Source organism: Lutra lutra, chromosome 12 (assembly GCF_902655055.1).
Source record: "Lutra lutra chromosome 12, mLutLut1.2, whole genome shotgun sequence".
In the NCBI taxonomy this organism is placed as follows: Eukaryota; Metazoa; Chordata; class Mammalia; order Carnivora; family Mustelidae; genus Lutra; species Lutra lutra.
Window position 1 is genome coordinate 49,987,266 of NC_062289.1, and position 15,611 is coordinate 50,002,876.

The window sequence follows — 15,611 nt, forward strand, 5'->3', positions numbered from 1 at the left end:
GTCACACTTAGTTGTCATAACTTCTTATCAGCTCTCCCCCAGCAGTCTATAAATACAGTGAAGACAGGGAACATATCCTCTTTGCTCTCCATTTTATCCCCTGGGATCAGCACGGTGTCTGTCTCATATTAGGTTTATTATTAATTAATAATACTTAATATCATTTGAACCAGGGCTTGACTCTGATGGCACAGTAGATCCTACATGCAAATCAAGACTGGGGAGAGGAGGACACCTGGGTGGCTCAGTCGATTAAGCCTCCTGGAATCAAGTCCCACATCGGGTTCTCTGCTCAGTGCAGGGCCTGCTTCTCCTTCTGCCTGCTGTTCCCCCTGCTTGTGCTCTCTCTCTCTCTCTGACAAATAAATAAATAAAATCCTTAAAAAAAAAAAAAAAAGAGGGACGCCTGGGTGGCTCAGTTGGTTAAGCAGCTGCCTTCGGCTCAGGTCATGATCCCAGCGTCCTGGGATCGAGTCCCACATCGGGCTCCTTGCTTGGCGGGGAGCCTGCTTCTCCCTCTGCCTCTGCCTGCCATTCTGTCTGCCTGTGCTCGCTCGCTCTCCTCTCTCTCTGACAAATAAATAAAATCTTTAAAAAAAAAAAAAGAGTGGGGAGAGGAGAGATTTTAGTAACCACTCTCCCCATCAAATTATCTGTTAAAGCAGACTGTTTCCCCTACTGACTTTATAGTCAAAATGGTGATTGGTAAAATTACACAGTTTCTCTGAACCTAACAAAGCCCTGGGCACAAGGTAAGCACTCAACATTTTAGAACCTAATTTGGAGTCAATGAGGACAATTTGCAAGGTCAGGTGATAAAGAATACTCAGGGAATGGTCTATTTCAACTCCGGGTCTCACTTAAAAAATAGTACTTTGGACCTAACCTTTTCGGAAAACAAGCTAAGACATAGAACAGGAACTGGTAGTCCTTCTCCTACAATACAAAATTGACACCAGCAATGATACCCAATACAGTAAGAATCATTGCATATAATTGATTTTATCGTTTTACTTTTAAATTTTATCTCTAAACAAAGAGATTGATATATGTTCATGGGACTTATGATGATAAAAATGATGTTTCCTGCTCTCATCATATTTAAAGCTGTGCATTATTCAACTGTGCTATACTGTAATTAAGTAATACTTTTCTGGATCTATCCTTCACCTAAATGTGGGGATTATTTTGAAAATAGTGAAAAACAAGAATTTGACAAGTATAATTTACCTCTTTGAATATCTCTTTTAAATAATTTAGATAATTTGGATCAAATAGAGTTGCTTGGTGGCTCAGTTGGTTAAGTGTCTGCCTTCCACTCAGGTCATGATCTCAGGGTCCTAGGATCAAGCCCCGCATCAGGCTCTCTGCTCAGCAGGGAGCCTGTTTCCCCCTCTCTCTCTCCCTGCCTCTCTGCCTACTTGTGAACTCTCGTTCGGTCAAATAAATAAATAAAATCTTTTAAAAAATAAAAATAAAAAAATAAAATGCAGAATGTTCAGATTAGTACAAGGATTAAAGAGATAATATGTCTGTAAAAGTGCTTTGTGAGCTATGAAGTGCTATAGAAATGTAAGAAGTATCTATGAAAAGATGCTTACTATTATATACTACTGACATAATGTAGCTTTCTCTATAAAAAACACATTGGTGAGTGCCTGGCTGGCTCAGTCCATAGAGCATGTGACTCTTGATCTCTAGGTGGTGAGTTTGAGCTCTAACAACACATTGGGTTCAGGGTAAGGAAAAAAGCCCATATTGATCTGTACGGTCCCATTAACTTGGATTCCGTGGCTAAGGTGGTGCTGGTGCTGGGGAAATACTTTGAAACTATGCAAATACCCTGTTTCTGTTTTAACCTCTCCTTACTCTTTGGTGGATCGTGCCATGGTGTTCTGATAGTGACTTTTTATGCCCCATATTCCTTTATATTTAAAACTGAAATTCTTCTGACAGAGTTGTCACTTCTCTCTTCCCCAGTCCATTTCTTGATATATTCACTCACTGATACCAGTGTATCATGGATATTTGTTTACCACTGCTAGGCAATTTTCCCAAGAGAAATGAAAACCTGGGGGTGCCTGGGTAGCTCAGTGGGTTAAGCCTCTGCCTCTGGCTCAGGTCATGATCTCAGGGTCCTGGGATCAAGCTCCGCATCAGGCTCTCTGCTTACCAGGGAGCCTGCTTCCCCCTCTCTCTACCTGCCTCTCTGCCTACTTGTGATTTCTCTCTCTCTGTTAAATAAATAAATAAAGTTTAAAAAAAAAAAAGAAATGAAAACCTGTTCATATAAAAATCTGAAACTGCTTTATCTGTTAATGTTTATAGTAGCTTTATTCATAGTCACCAAGAATTGGTGATATTATAATTCTTTGGGTTAGAATTCAGTACTATGGTTATTTTGTTATTTTAGTTGTTCAGCTTGGGATTTTTCTCTGGTTGATTTGTTTATTTGATATGCCTTCGTTTGTTTTTAAGCTCTCTGGTAGCACTAAGGTGCTCTAAAAGGCTCATCTTGTATTTTCACTATTCCAGCCTTGGAATCAATTAATTCTCCAAGGAGCCCTGGTTCCTTTCTTTAAAGACTAGTGTTTAAAGGGCACCTGGGTGGCTCAGTCAGTTAAGCATCTGCCTTTGGGATAGATCATGATCCCAGCGTCCTGGGATCAAGCCCAACTATCTGTGAGCCTGCTGACCCCCTTTGCTCTGCCTGCTGCTCCCCCTGCTTGTGTTTTTTTTTTTTCTCTCTCTCTATGTCAAATAAATGAATAAATCTTTTTTTTAAAGATTTTATTTATTTATTTGACAGAGATCACAAGTAGGCAGAGAAGCAGGCAGAGAGAGATAGGAGGAAGCAGGCTCTCCGCCGAGCAGAGAGCCCGATGCGGGGCTCGATCCCAGCCCAGGACCCTGGGATCATGACCTGAGCCGAAGGCAGAGGCTTTAACCCACTGAGCCACCCAGGCGCCCCTAAATGAATAAATCTTAAAAAAAAAAAAAAAAAAGGAATACCATTTAAAAACCAAGACTTTGATGCTAGATATGCTCATTGCACTGGGCCCCACTGCTTATAGTCCCTCTCAATGGAGTTAGGAAAAAATTAATGTATAATGCATACACATGTACATATAAACGTATCTATCATCTGTAAATAAACAAGAGTCCATACTGATACCTCTGACCCCAACTTAGCAACACAGAAATAATTCTAGCCTCCCTTCTTTCCTTATCTGTAACCCTCTCCCAGTAAAATACATATACATATACATATACCATACAAATAGATTATAAATAAAGCAGTTTCAGACCACCCCATGACAAATTTACTGACTAGATTACATTTTTTTATATAACGCCCTTTTTGTCTTTACAAAAAAAACAAGTGGTGCAATATCCATTCAAAACTGTTTTTCAGGGACGCCTGGGTGGCTCAGTTGGTTAAGCCGCTGCCTTCGGCTCAGGTCATGATCCCAGCGTCCTGGGATCGAGTCCCACATCGGGCTCCTTGTTCTATGGGGAGCCTGCTTCTCCCTCTGCCTCTGCCTGTCACTCTGTCTGCCTGTGCTCGCTCGCTCTCTCTCTCTGACAAATAAATAAAATCTTAAAAAAAAAAACAAAAACTGTTTTTCAGTTGCTTAACTCCTTTCAGTGTGGTTATGTGACTCATTTGTAATATAGTTAAATTTGTCACCATGTGCATTTCATCCTCCTCTCCACATCCTGGTAGATTTTTTAAATTTATATGAAGTTCACCTCCTGTGATAAACAGTTCTATAGGCTTTAACAAATACACAGAGTTGTGTGTCCACCACCACAGTTCTACAGGCAATCTTTCCATCACTCGCCCAATTCCGCCTTGATAAATACGTGTAGAAAACCATACCTTCTGCCCCCACAGACCCTGGCAAACTCTGATCGGTTTTTCTCTCTTTCATCTTGCCTTTTCCAGAGTGTTATATAAATGAGATCATGCATATGTAAACCTTTTGGGTTTAGCTTCCTTTCTCTTGACAAAATGCATTTTAGTTTCATCTATAGTTCTGTGGCGCCCAAATGGCTCAGTCGGTTTAGTGTCTGACTCTCGGTTTAGGCTCAGTTCATGATCTCAGGATCATGGGACTCAACTCTGTGCTGGGCTCCTTGCTCAGCACGGAATCTGCTTGAAATTCTCTCTCCCTCTCCTTCTGCCCCTTACCCGATTCATGCTTACTTTCTCTCTCTATCTCTGTGTCTCTCAAATAAATAAATAAATCTTTTTAAAAAAATTATTTATCTACAGTTTCTAATTCAAGAATTCATTCGTTTTTATCTGAGTAGTATTCCATTATATAGATATACCAGTCTTTGTTTATCCATTCATTAGTTCAAGGATATCTGGGCTGTTTTCAATCCTTGGTGATGATGAATAAATGCTATTATAAACGTTTGAATGGGGGCCCCTGGGTGGCTCAGTGGGTTAAAGCCTCTGCCTTTGGCTCAGGTCATGATCCCAGGGTCCTGGGATCGAGCCCCGCATCGGGCTCTCTGCTCAGCAGGGAGCCTGCTTCCCTTCCTCTCTCTGCCTGCCTCTCTGCCAACTTGTGATCTCGGTCTGTCAAATAAATAAATAAAATCTTTTAAAAAAAATTTGAATACAGGTATTTGTGGGGCACCTGGGTGGCTCATTCAGTTGAGTGTCTGACTCTTGATTTCGGCTAAGGTCATGATCTTAGGGTGGTGAGATCAAGCCCTGAGATGACGGGCTCCACACTCAGCAGGGAGTCTGCTTAGGATTCTCTCTCTCCCTCTGCTCCCTCCCCCCTCAAATAAATGAAAAGATTTTTGAACATAGGTTTCTGTGCAAACACAAGTTTCCATTTCTTTTGGGAAAATACCTAGGAGTGGAATTGCTGGGTGATATGGGGGGTGTACGTTTAACTGTGTAAGAAACTGACAAAGTAGGGGCACCTGGGTGGCTCAGTGGGTTGGGGCCTCTGCCTTCGGCCCAGGTCATTGTCTCAGGGTCCTGGGATCGAGCCCTGCATCGGGCTCTCTGCTCAGCGGGGAGCCTGCTTCCTCCTCTCTCTCTGCCTACTTGTGATCTCTCTCTGTCAAATAAATAAATAAAATCTTTAAAAAAAAAAAAAAAGAAACTGACAAAGTAGATTCCGAAGTGTCTTTACATGTGCATTCCTACCAGGAATTTATGGGAGTCCCTGTTACTTTGCATCCTCACAGCATTTGATATTCCCATTTTTTTAAAGACATACTAATAGGGGTTAAACAGAAAGGTATTAAAGTTAAACAAGTCAGCTTAAGATATTCAAATTATGTAAATGTGTGAATTTTGCAAGTATCTCAAAATGTATCAAAGAAACATGTGAAAATATTAAGAAATGTCAGCAAATGAAAGGCAGAGGAAGGCATGGGAATAGTTCATTTAAGGCAGTTATTTTTATACTCTTTTATTTTCTTTTTATTCATTTTTCATATCAAGCTACTGGAAAGATTAATGGTACTTTGTAATGAAATGATAGGAAAAGTCACTCTACATAAAAAGATAAGAAAATTGATCTAACAGTTCAAATATTCAGCAACAGCAGGAAAGCTAGATTCAAGCTCACTTCTATTTTCCCTAATTTCTCATAATACCAATCATTGGGTTTTTTTGCCTACAGATGATAAGCAACAAATGACACCTCCTGGGGGGAAGCCCTCCAGCAATGCATTTCCTTATTATCAGATAAAAGTGGACATGTGCAAAGTGTTAAAAACAAAAGTGGCATGTCATTCTCAAAAATGGACAAACATAAGCTATACTATTGGAAATTAAGATAGTGATTTTGGGAGAGAATAGTGACTGGAAGAAAGTAGAGGTTGCCAAGGTGCTATTAATGATCTTTTGATTACATATGGCTCCTATGTGGTTTGGTACTTTTGTGTATGTATGTTTACTATATATATATATATATATATATATATATATATATATATATATATGTTATATATAAAATTATATATGTAATTCCTGACACTTAAGAATGGTGGGTTGAGGGGTGCCTGGGTGATGGACATTGGGAGGGTATGGGGCTGGGATATAGTCCTCCAATGGGACTGGGAGGGCATGTGCTATGGTGAGTGCTGTGAATTGTGTAAGGCTGATGAATCACAGACCTGTACCCCTGAAACAAATAATCCATTATCTATTAATTTAAATAAATAAATAAATAAAATGTTAGGGGAAAGGAAAAAAAAAAAAGAATGGTGGGCTTGGGGGCACCTGGGCGGCTCAGTCAGTTAAGCATCTGCCTTTGGCTCTGGTCAGCAGAAAGTCTGCTTCTCCATCTCTTTCTGCCCCCTCCTCCTGCTCATAAAAGAGAATAAGAGCGCATGTGCATGGGAAGAGGGAGAGGGAGCGAAGCACTGAGCACAGAGCCCCATAAGGGGCTGAATCCCATGAGCCTGACATCCTGACCTAAGCAGAAACCAAGAGTCCAGTGCCCAATCTACTGAGCCACCCAGGTGCCCCTCAAGGTAGGTTTTGATAAATATTATAGCAGATGTACAAAATGTTCTGGGAATATAAAAGAGAGAAAATATTATTATGATGGGAGCGAGAATTAAAAGGGGCTTCACAGGGGCGCCTGGGTGGCTCAGTGGGTTAAGCCGCTGCCTTCGGCTCAGGTCATGATCTCAGGGTCCTGGGATCGAGTCCCACATCGGGCTCTCTGCTCAGCAGGGAGCGTGCTTCCCTCTCTCTCTCTCTCTCTGCCTGCCTCTTTCTCTACTTGTGATCTCTCTCTGTCAAATAAATAAATAAAATCTTTAAAAAAGGGGGGGGGGCTTCACAGGGGCGCCTGGGTGGCTCAGTGGGTTAAAGCCTTTGTCTTCAGCTCAGGTTATGATCCCAGGGTCGTGATTTCGAGCCCCACATCGGGCTCTCTGCTCGGTGGTGAGCCTGCTTCCCCCTCTCTCTCTGCCTACTTGTGATCTCTATCAAATAAATAAATAAATACTTAAAAAATTTTAAAAAGGGGGGGGGGGCTTCACAGAGAAGGTAATACTTAAGTGAGACCTTAAAGGAAAGATAATATTTTCTGAGGAGTACAGATGGAAGCAAAGGGCTTCCAGAAAGAATGTGTAAACTAAGTTACAGAAAAGAGGGAGAAAGCAAATGAAAGACAAATCCATTTAATTCATTTTCCTTGTATTCTTCCAACTCATGTAAGTTAATTCTTTCATCCAACTTGACTTTTGGAGGGGGGGATGTTTCAACCTCAGCTTCATGTCTCAGTGACCTCTGGGTGAATTTCTGCAGCTTCTTTGGTACAAAGAAGGAGGGCAATGTAAATGAAATTTTAGTTCCTTGGAGAAACAGGAAGGATGCATACCTTTGGAGAACCCTGAGCACAAGATTTAGTGAATCTCTCTGGAGGCAGAAATTCATTTGTTGAAGTTTCTCATTAGTTCCCATTTGTCCTTCCTCTTATTCTACTACTAAAAATAAAATCAAGAAAAAATTAGCAACCTAAATTGAAAGGTGGCTGGGGTTGATACAAGTCATAAAACATAACCAGGGTAAAATTTAAACAACATTTGAAAATTAATGTGGAGGTGCCTGGGTGGCTCAGTCGGTTAAGCATCTGCTTTTGGTTCAGGTCGTGATCCCAGGTTCTTGGGATTGAGCCCCATGTCCGGCTCTCTGCTCAGTGGGAGCCTGCTTCTCCCTCTCCCTGCTGCTCCCCCTGCTTGTACTCTCTCTCTCTGTCCAATAAATAAATAAAATCTTAAATAAAATTAATGTGTATCTTCTCCTTCTAATTCCAAGCCTTGTCAGCAGAAAGAAGACAAAACTAGTTCATGGCATTAGTTAATATTATAGGTATGTTTAATGTACCCATAGTTCACTTGTTCCATTGCCTATCTGTAATTATGGTTTTCATCAACACTATTCCTAGAGAAAACCAATCACCAGGAAGTAAGGAAAAGACAAAATGACTCATGAACTCATTAATATGATTTTTAGGTTTATTACATTATAAATCATATCTTTTGCCCAACTTGAAGAGTATTTGGAGCATGGATTTGCTTGAACCAAAGGCAAATTACTAAGTAAAGGGAATTAGGTCTTGACTGGAATGTTAGAGTATTTTGCAATTCTGTACCACTTACAAGGTATTTGGCAAGTGGAGTTGGAAAGCCTGGCTTTCAGAAAGATCCTTCCCCATTTCCAAATCTAAAGCTGAATCACTATGAAGTTGATGTTAAATAATTTATAATTTCTATTCATATTTAGCTCTATAGATTTTCTACTCTATTTCTCCTTTACCTTGAATTAAGACAAGTTCTTGTAAGAGAATCTGACATAGACAAAATCAATACCTATGTCTTTTATACATCCGTAACTGGAAATATTTCCCATGTTTCCACCTCTTTGGAGTGGGGCAGAGAGCAGTGGGGAAGTGAATTATTGTAGTTGGAATGTAGGAACTACATTCCCTCCATCCCAAAGTTCTCCCCAGAAAGTTCAAAGTAGCTGACCTGTAATTAACTCCAAGTAAAAATGGTTAGAAGCATCTGTTCAGAATTCAAAATTGCTCATTCAAAGGGGAGAGCTGGTCGAACCACTGTAGTATTCACCAGTCATGTTGGGAAGGATGGGTATTTTGGAGAAGGGTCATATGATTTCACAGTTCCTAAAAACTCCCCATCTTCATGGCCAAATATGCAGCAAAAAGGATCTATCAGTTAATTACTGGAATCAATCTATTTAGAATAGCATATTGTTTTTCTCCTAACAGCATGACAGTGTTAAAAAAAATTCCTAAATTTGGAATTATGAGCTGTGAAACCTGCAGAAGGATATTTAACCTCTCTGATGTTTACTTTAGTCATCTAAAAATAGGCACAATAGGGGCACCTGGGTGGCTCAGTGGGTTAAAGCCTCTGCCTTCGGCTCAAGTCATGAGATCAAGCCCCGCATCAGGCTCTCTGCTCAGTGGAGAGCCTGCTTCCTCCTCTCTCTCTCTCTCTCTCTCTGCCTGCCTTACTGCCTACATGTGATCTCTGTCTGTCAAATAAATAAATAAAATCTTTAAAAAAAATAGGCACAATATACCAAGCTACCACTGAAGATTATGAACATCAAATTATATCAAGTACACAAAATTATTTATTAGCCAGCAAAGTGCTTTTCAAAATGTAAGATATTATCAGTTATTATTACTATGATTGAGGTATTAATACTCCAAAAATGAATATTTATTTATTTTTCAAGAATGAATATTTATTATCCTTACTTTCTGAGTGTTGATTTATGAAAATTTATAATAACTTTTACCAACATCTCACTTTATGCCAAATAGTATTCAAAGTGCTTTACTTGTGTTATTTTACTCTGAAGATTTTATTTATTAATTTGAGAGAGAGCAGGAGCAGGGTAGAGCAGAGGGAGAAGCAGACTCTTCCTTGAGAAGGGAGCCTGATGCAGGGCTTGATCCCAGAACCTGGGATCATAACCAGAGCTGAAGGCAGACACTTAACCGACTGAGCCCCTTATTTTGTTATTTTAATCCTTGCAGCACACCTTTCAGATCTGATGGATGAGGAAACAGAAAGTTTATGTAACTTTTCCAAGGTTCCAAGATGGGCAGGAATAATATAGCACAGAGGTTAAGTGATCTTTCTTCTTAGAATCCATTAGAGTAGCTCGCTGGCTCAGTCAGAACACGCCTCTTGATCTCCCGGTTGTAAGATGCTGACACTGACTCCGCACATCAAGAATGTCAGGGTTTAGGTTTCTTGGACTTTTCCTCACTGATAAAAGAGAGCTGCTACATTTCCAGTCCTCTGATCTGTGACTCAAGTAAGAAGGCCAAGAACAAGATGGGCAGGTAAAGAAAGCTTTTAATGCTAAACATATTTCTATTTCCAACAAAATTGGGTTCCATTGGTAAGAGCAGAGAATGGATATTGGTTGGGTAACTAACAGTGTATGCTACAGTGTATGCCACTTAACCTGATGTCTCCAAAGTTCTGTATTCTCAATGTTCTGGCTCATAATTGACCTCAATCCAGCTTTAAATAAAGCAGGAACCCACATAGACAGATGTATGTATGCATGTATGCCACAAATATGCATCAGGAATTTGTGATCAAATTTATTTATTAGGACCATATCTATATCTATAATTCAATGTTTTGGGGTTTCAAGAGTGCCAATTAACCATCTCTGGGTTTTGAGTCAAATTGACTAAAACAGGTAGAGTTAGATTATATGTTTTATTGGTGGTGAACTGGATCAAAGAACATAGTTTGGAAGATAAACCGGAATGCCTTTCTTCCCTCAATGCACAGTTTAGGACAGATTTATGGGAATAACTGAATGCACAGTGCACATTTACCCGATCTGTGGATCAAATACAAAACAGAAAGCCACACAGTGTGGAGAACCTCCATGCTGGCCTTTTAGCAGAAGACCCTGGGGAATGTCAGTACAACACAGGATTCCTTGGAAAGTAAGGTACACAAAATGACCAAACCTCTTTGACCCTCAACATTCTGTGGACTCTATCCTATTTCATGGTCTCAGGCAGGAATGTGGAAAGAGAAAGACACATTGCCCCGATATGAAAGATAATTTTTAGGTTACAGTTTTCATGGATGTTCCCTGAGGGTTGTCACTTTATGAGAATACTTAGTAAAGATTAGGAACCTATTATAAAAATATACTTAGGAAACTCAAGCACATTATTTCTTACTGAAATATAATCCACAATAAATAAAAAAAAAATGATCCAGAAAGACCTTGGCCTAAATGAACATGCTTCTCATTGAGGTACAGTATGTTCTTAGCAGAATGTTTGCTTTTTCTAAGTTGGTTGCCAGCAAAACATCTACACACACGGAGACTGCCAATGTTACACACAGAAGTGTAAAATATACATAGAAGATACACTCTGAAAGGGAAGATTGCAGTTTAGTGGGTGGGAGAAACTACATCAGAGGTGAAGGTGACAAGTGGTAAGAGGTAGATATGCAAGTGAGAGGAGATGATCAAGATAGAAGATGTAAAGAATTGATCTCTGTGATGGTTAATTTTATGTGTCAACTTGACTGGGTCACAGGGTGCCTAGATATTTGGTTGAACATTATTTCTGGGTAAATCTGTGAAGGTGTTTTTGGATGAGAGTAGCAACTGAGTAGAGGAGATTGCTCTGCCCAATCTGGGTGCACATCATTCAAGTCATCGAGGGCCTGATAGAAGGTAGAGGAAGCTAGAATTTGTTTTCTGATTGACTGGGCTGGACACAGGTCTTCTGCCTTCGGACTGGAACTCACACCATTGCTCTCCCAGTCCTCAAGACTTTGGGCTCACATCAGTGGTTTTCAGCTCTTTGGACTCAGATTCTAACTACACTGCTGACTTTCTTAGGTCTCCAGCTTACAGGGGGCTGATCATAGAACTTCTCAGGTTCCATAACTGTGTGAGCCAATTCATTATAATAAATGTCTTTTTATATGTAAATATCTCTTATTGGTTGTTTCTTTGAAGAGCCTTAATAAGGTTTCCAAAAAAAAAAAAAAAAAAAAAAAAGCTTATTGTTTTCCTTTAATCTATGAAAAAAAAAGCTTATTGGTTTCCTTTAATCTATGAGCACATTAAGATTCATTTTAGCCAAAATCCCTTAGATGATGTACATTATTTCCAGCAAGAAGAAACAAAAACAATTATCAAATGCTTTAATTGTGCACAGTTAAGGGGAAATACTCAATAAAAACAAATGCCAGGCCCTAGCTAACATCTTAAAACCACAGAGTAGAGCCCAGATTCAGCTTATGCAGAGCTGTAGATCAGTCTGACAAGCAGATGTGGAAGTGACTCTTGTTTAATTGGAAACACCCATATCTTCACTGAAATTGTGAAATCTCCTCCCTGACTTGGAAGGCTCTTATGGGGGGTGGTGTGTGTAGCTACTGAATGACCATTAACTGTCCATGGATGCAGACAAAAAGAAAACTGAAGCTCTAGGTTTGGAAACCCTTGTCAGTTGCCTTCCCGTAGTTTATTTTGGCTTCTAGAATGAAAATGTTTCCTTATTGTGAAGAGAAAGGCTCATTTTTTTCAAATGAATCAAATTAACCCGAGAGGTTCTCCAGAGTGGAAGGCTCAGGGGCAGCTCTCTCCCTCAAATGGCCAGCTCTGTCACTATGAAGAGCCAGTGTGTATAGTAAACAGCCAGTAGACAATTATTTAGGAGGTTATGGCAGTGATTTGGAATAAGAGCTGATAAGGAAGTTGTGTTTCTGAAAGCATATAGCTTGTTGAAACCCTATTTCAGTCAAGTTATTGGATGTCTTCTCACGTCCACTCCCAGGGACAGGCCTACCTAGTATGGTTGTTCCTTACTGGACTATTCCTAGGGTAGATGTAGGTAAAAAGCTTATTGATGTTTAATTTTTCTGAGCCTTATTTTATGCAGGTGGGAAATGCTGTCTTACAGTGATTTTAATATGATTGTCATGTTTTAAAAATGTAGCACTGTGCTTGGAGAGAAAAATTGTCATTCAAAGCTGTCAGGTACATGGTTTAGTCTCTTTAATTTGGCACAATATGAAAACTGTTGTTATGGCAATACAAGATAAAAATATTATCCAAAGATAATAATTAAGTGTTGGTGATGGTGTGGAAATTGGAACCTTTTTTTTTTTTTTTTAAGATTTTCTTTATTTGACAGAGAGACTACAAGCAGGCCTAGAGCAGCAGGCAGAGAGAGAGGGAGAAGCAGGCTCCCCATGGAGCAGGGAGCCGGATGTGGGACTTGATCCCAGGACTCTGGGATCATGACCTGAGCTGAAGGTGGACGCCCAACTGACTGAGCCACCCAGGTTCCCCAGAAATCGGAACCTTCATACATTTTATACATTGTTTATGGGAATGTCAAAGGTTCCAGCCACTTTGGAAAACAGTCTAGCAGTTTCTCAGAATGTTAAACATAGTTACCATATGATCCAAGAGTTCCATTTCTAGGTATATACACAAGAAAGTTGAAAACCTGCCCATAGAAACTTGTACATGAATGTTCACAGCAGTATTACTCATAATAGCCCCAAAGAGAAATAACCAAAATGTCTGTCAACTGATGAATAAAGAGAATGTGGCATAGTCATACCATGGGATGTTATTCAGCAGTAAATGAAGTACTGGGGTGGGAAAAAAAAAATAAATCAAGGACTAACATGCTACAACTTGGGTGAACTTTGAAAACTTAATGCTAAGTCAAAGAAGTCAGTCCTAAAGGACCACATATTGTTTCCATTTATACAAACTGCCCAGGATAGGCAAATTTAGACAGACAAAAAGTAGATTGGTGGTTGCCAACGGTTAGAGGCAGATAAGGGGAGATTGGAGGTTGATAGCTAAAGTGATGGAATTTGTTTGGGGCTGTGATGGATGGAATGGAAATGTGATGGATGCACAATCCTGTAAATATACTAAATGCCACCGATTCGCAAGCTTTAAATGGGTAAATTGTATTATATGTGAATTACATCTCAATAAAGCTGTTTATGAAAAGAAAACCCAAATGTCGGTAAAAATTCAGGCATATTCAAATAATTAAAAATGAAATTTCAGAAAAAATAAGGCTTAAAATCTAAAGGAAAAAATTATAGTAAAATTACTCAGAATCAGGTCCTTAAGTGTATTAACTTGAACTACAAAGAATTTTCCACCACTGGCACAAATGTAATTCTCTATAGCAAGTCAACTAATTTAGTTATCAATTGCAACAAGTTACCCCAGAAAGAAATACTACTTAGAGGTCCACATGCTATGGGTATTTACTGTCATGCATCCAAGGATCCCCAGGGCCAATTCTCAAATGGCATTTCCCCACATCCCTCAGGAATATGCCTCCTAACATTGGACATAAAATAATCCTATCTAAACACAACTTTCAAATAATGCAAAAATTTTGCTGTCATTCTGTATTTTAAGAGACAAGTCAGTATGGACCTTGGTACACTTCAAATTAACTGAAGTGAAAGGTACTGGCTTTTGCTTTTCTGTTGTAAAGCAGGCAGCCAGGGGTAGCAGAGTGGGTAAAACTTGACAGGTAGAGGCATTAAGAGGATGAGAGCATAGGTTGCCTCTGAACAAATGATCTTGAGGAATTTGGTCCAGGAAGTGAGGAAATGAGAGCCGGCCAGAAAGCCTACACAACCCGTTGAACACTTCAGAGCAGAGCATTTTACTTGTTTCCATACCCACCCCTCGAGCTCCCTGGCCCTATATGAACTAATCACACCAAACCTACCTCCAATTCTGCAGCTTCATCCTGTCGGGACCACACCAAGAGGCCAACTTCATCAAACCAGATATGAACAATGGGATGTTAATCTTCAAGCAGGAAGAGAGGAAAGAGCTTTACTTCTGGGGGAGGCAGGGAGATGGTCAGGTGTGCAATACTAGTGTGAAAGAGCTGAATGTCAAAATTTCAGAAATGTTATGAACTAGTTGACAGCATGTTAGTAGTTTGAAATTGACATGGTAGAGGAATCAGCAAATGCTGCAAATTGTTTAACATTTACCAGCACACCACAGGCCCACAGGGTGTGAGTCTCTGAACCTTTCCTAGCAAGCTTTAAGTTTTGCTAGCCAAACACATATGACAAATCCCTTTTGTGCCTACACCAATGTCATTTTCAGAGATAATGTAGCCGAAGCGATAGTACTTATATTAAAACTTGTTTTTCTTTAGCCTATTTTCAAGTATAGCTTTGAAAATCATATTTCCTTTTAAAAATGCATAGAAATAGGGGCACCTGGGTGGCTTAGTCGGTTAATTATCTGCCTTCGGCTCAGGTCTTGATCCCAGAGTCCCGGGATTGAGCCCCACGTTGGGCTCCTTGCTCCATGGGGAAATCTGCTTCGCTGTCTCTGCCCCCACTCTTTCTCAAATAAATAAAAAATTTTTAAAAATGAACAGAAATAGTAAGCTGAACCATATGAAAGTGATGTTTTTATAGGTTGACAATTAAGTATCAGCGATTTCAAGTGGTTCAACCTAAGAACACCCATCACCCAGCTTAAGAAACAGAGCATTACCAAACAAACAAAATAAAAAACAAGAGCCCAGAGCATTACCCAGGTAAAACTCATGTGTCCCTTTCTACCACACTCCCTTCCTTTTGTTTTTACATTTCTAAAACTTAACCACTTGTCAACATCCTTAAAGATTTATATGCCTTGTTTATATAGTGACATCAAGCTGTATGTATTTTGCTACTTGAACTATTTGCTTAATACCATGCGACTCATCTGTGGTGATACAGGCAGCTCTAGCTCATTCGTTGATGTATCTTATTAGATAGCAATTTAGCAACTGTTCCTATTGGACATTTAGTTAGCAATTTACTATTACAAAGAACAATACCACATTTCTTCAATATATCCCCTTGGGTAAATGGGCAGCAAATTTAAAAATTTTGCATTCCCTGATTCTAGAGATATTAGGCATATTTTCCCACATTTTATTGGACTTTCCTCTTATGTGAATTGGATTTTTTTTTTTGAAGATTTTATTTATTTGACAGAGAGAGATCACAAGTAGGCAGAGAGGCAGGCAGAG